The sequence below is a fragment of the Mastomys coucha genome, unplaced genomic scaffold (assembly GCF_008632895.1).
Source record: "Mastomys coucha isolate ucsf_1 unplaced genomic scaffold, UCSF_Mcou_1 pScaffold15, whole genome shotgun sequence".
In the NCBI taxonomy this organism is placed as follows: Eukaryota; Metazoa; Chordata; class Mammalia; order Rodentia; family Muridae; genus Mastomys; species Mastomys coucha.
The window spans coordinates 97,010,583-97,014,647 of NW_022196897.1; the positions used below are offsets into that span (position 1 = coordinate 97,010,583).

The 4,065-nt window shown below is 40.6% G+C and overlaps 1 pseudogene; it reads right to left on the bottom strand.

Annotated features, from left to right (window-relative positions):
• Positions 1-576: 576 nt before the first annotated feature.
• On the bottom strand, positions 577-1,593 carry LOC116091765 (annotated as a pseudogene).
• Between the last annotated feature and the right edge of the window lie 2,472 nt (positions 1,594-4,065).

The window sequence follows — 4,065 nt, forward strand, 5'->3', positions numbered from 1 at the left end:
TTCTAATTCTGGATTGTAGTTCATTTCAGATATAGTCAAGTTGACAACCAGGAGTAGCCACTACAGGCTGGAAGAAACAGTTAAGTATACTAGGAAAGATGTGATGATAAAAAGTTTCCATTTGGCCATATTCCCTTGGTTAATATTGAATAGAATCATTTAAACATTAAACAAAAAGTTCTAGAAGTAATTTATAAATTTTTATTGAGTGACTTTTGTCGTGTGAAGAAATGTCACATCATCCCATTGGAACAAAACTTTTTCACTAGTCCATCATATTCATATTTTGCACTCTATCCATTTTTAATATTTAAGTGATTGATTAGGTATCAGTATGGATTGTCATGGTTTCACAGTGCTTTGTATTAGTAACCCCAATTTCATTGAATAATTGTCAAAAGGATATTATGTACTAATATAATTTTATAGTACAATTTTTTTATTTTATAGCTAGTTGTATTTAACTTTTATTGTGCATAATTTAAAAATTGTTTTATTATAGATATATCTGTACAGAGAAATATGTATGTAGAGTTTTAATAATATTAATTTGGGCACTACTGAGGATCTTTAAGTTTACTTCTGAGTAAGAGGCAAATTTGTGGGGAAATGCAAAAATAGGATATTCATATTAAAATCATGTGTTGTCCCAAGATTGGACTCTTTTTTAAGTATCACTCTAATGGTATTTTTAATCTCTGCATTCCTTATGGTGTAGATAATTGGATTTAACATGGGAGTGACATGAGTTTAAAACACTGCTGTGACTTTGTCCATATGAAAAGTTGTTACTGATCACATATATGTATAAATGCACGGCACAAAGTATTAGACAACAACTGTGATGTGGGAGCTACAGGTAGAGAGGGCCTTTTTCCTCCCTGCAGAGCTATGTGTCCTCAAGGAGGAGAGAATGACCACATAGGACATCAATAGCATTGTGAAGGTGATCACAGGGATTAAACCACCATTGGCAGCAATGAGAAGACCAAGAAGGAAAGTGTCAGCACAGGCCAGTTGCAGTAAAGGGAAAATGTCACAGCAGACATTTTCATGGTCCATGACATTGGGGCCACAGAAGGAGACCCAGAGAGTAACAAATATCTGCCCCAAATCGTAAAGAAAACCCAGTATCCAACATACCCCCACTAGGACACAGCAATTGTGGTGGTTCATCCTTGTCACATAGTGCAGAGGTCTACGGATGGCCACATAGCGGTCATAGTCCATGACCACAAGGAGGACAATCTCTGAAGCTCCTAAGAAATGTTCAACAAAAGGTTATATCATGCAGCCACGGAATGAGATGGTTTATGTCTCTGATAGCAAATCTGCCAGCATTTTAGGAATGATAGAAGATGAATAGCATGCATCTATCAGAGATAAAAAAAAAGCCAAGAAAAAATACGTTGGGGAGTTAAAGGTCTAGCTACAGACTATGGTCCCCACAATCAGCATGTTTCCTGTGATAGTGTCAATGTAAGTGAAAAGAAGCATCAAAAGAAGAATTCTCTGCAGCTGAGGGTTCTGCATCAGTCCCATGAGGATGAATTCAGTCACATTCATTCTGTTTTCATTCACTTGAATGCTGCTAGGAAGGTCTGAATTGGTAAGTAAGCCTGGAAAAAATATTATTAGAAAATTAATGAGATTTTTTAATTTTAATTTTATTCTTTTTATTGGATATTTTATTTACATTTCAAATGTTACCCCCCCTTCCTGGTTTCCCCTCCATACACCCTATCCCATCCCCACTTGCTTCTGTGAGAGTCCTCCCACTCCCACACTTCCCTGGCATTTCCCTACACTGGGGAAATCTAGCCTAAACAGAACCAAGGGCCTCTCCTTCCACTGATGCCAGATAAGGCCATCCTCTGCTACATATGTAGCTTGAACCATAAGTCCCTTCATGTATACTCTTTGGTAGGTGGTTTAGTTCCTGGGAGCTCTGGAGGGTCTGGTTGGTTTATATTGTTGTTCTTCCTATGGGATTGCAAACCCCTTCAGCTCCTTCAGTCCTTTCTCTAACACCTCCATTGATGTCCCTGTGCTCAGTGCAATGGTTGACTTTGAGCATCCACATCTGTATATGTCAGGCTCTGGCAAAGCAACTCAGGAGACAGCTATATCAGGCTCTGTCAGCAAACATTTCTGTATATGAGATATATCCCCACGTGGGGCAGTCTCTGGATGACCTTTCCTTCACACTTTGCCCCCCTATTTACTTTATACAGAACCAATTCTGGGTTAAAAATTTGTAAATGAGTGGGTGGCCCCATATCCCAATCAGGGGCTTTGCCTAATCTCTGGATATGGTCTCTACAGGTTCTCGTTCCCCTTTGTTGGGCGTTTCAGCTAATCTCATCCCAGTTGGGTCCTGGGAGCCTCCTGCTTTCCTGGCATCTGTGACTTTCTGGTGGCTGTCTGTAGTTTTCCATGCCCCATTGCTACAAACATCTGTTCAAATTCCTGACCCTCCATATATTATCTCTGTCTCCTCCCAAACCTGATCCTGACCCCCTTTTTTTCTGTACCCCTCCTTTCTGTCTTCCTCCAAAGTCCCTCCCACCTGTGAGTATTTTTTCCTCCTTCTAAACAGGACTGAAGCATCCACACTGGTCTTCCTTCTTCTTGAGCATCATATGGTCTGTGAATTGTGTCATAGGTAATCTGAGCTTTTGGGCTAATATCCACTTTTTTATTGGATATTTTCTTTATTTATAATTCAAATGTTATCCCCTTTCACAGTTTCCCCCTCCCAGAAACCCACTACCTATCCTTCCTCCCTCTGCTTCTAGAAGGGTATTCCTCCACCCATCTACCCACCCACTCACACATCCTTGCCCTTGATTCCCCTACTGGGGCATCTATTGAACCTTCATAGGACCAAGGACCTCCCCTCCTATTGATGCCTGACAAGGCCATCCTCTACTACATATGCTTCTAGAGCCATGTGTACTCCTTGGTTGATGGCTTAGTCCCTGGGAGCTCTGGGGAGTCTGATTGGTTGATATTGTTGTTCTTCCTATGAGTTGCAAACCCCTTCAACTCCTTAAGTCCTGTCTCTAACTCCTCTACTGGGAACTGTGCACTCAGTCTAGTGGTTGTCTGTGAGCATCTGCCTCTGTATTTGTAAGGCTCTAGCAGGTCCCCTCAGGAGACAGCCATATCAGCCTCCTTTCAGCATGCACTTCTTGGCATCCACAATAGTGTCTGGGCTTGGTAACTGTATGTAGTATGAATCCCCAGCTAGTACAGTCTCTGGATTGCTTTTCCTTCACTCATTGCTCTATACTTTATCTCCATATTTGCTCCTGTGAGTATTTTGTTCCCCTTCTAAGAAGGACCGAAGCAACCACATTCTGGTCTTCCTTCTTCTTGAGCTACATGTGATCTGTGAATTGAATCTTGGGTATTTGGAGTTTTGGGCTAATATCCACTTATCAGTGAGTGCATACCATGTGTGTTCTTTTGTGATTGGGTTACCTCACTCAGGAGGATATTTTCTACTTCCATCCATTTGCCTAAGAATTTCATGAATTCATCATTTTTAAGAGCTGAGTAGTACTCCATTGTGTAAATGTAGCACATTTTCTGTATCCATTCCTCTGTTGGGGACAGAGAGACATTTGGGTTGTTTCCAGCTTCTGGCTATTATAAATAAGGTTGCTATGAACATAGTAGAAATATGTTGGAGCATCTTTTTGGTATATGTCCAATTTTTTGAGGAACCGCCAGACTGATTTCCAGAGTGGTCATACCAGCTTGCAATCCCACCAGCAATAAGGGAGTGTTCCTCTATTTCCACATCCTCACCAGCATCTGCTGTCATCTGAGTTTTTGATCTTAGCCATTCTGACTATACCAGTCAGTATGAGTTGGAATCTCAGGGTTGTTTTGATTTGCATTTCCCTAGTGACTAAAGATGTTGAACACTCCTTTAGGGGCTTCTAGGCCATTTGATATTCCTCAGTTAAGAACTCTTTTTTTAGCTCAGTATCCCATTTTTTAAAAGGGTTATTTGGTTCTCTGGAGTCTAACTTCTTACGGTTTTTTTTTTTTTTT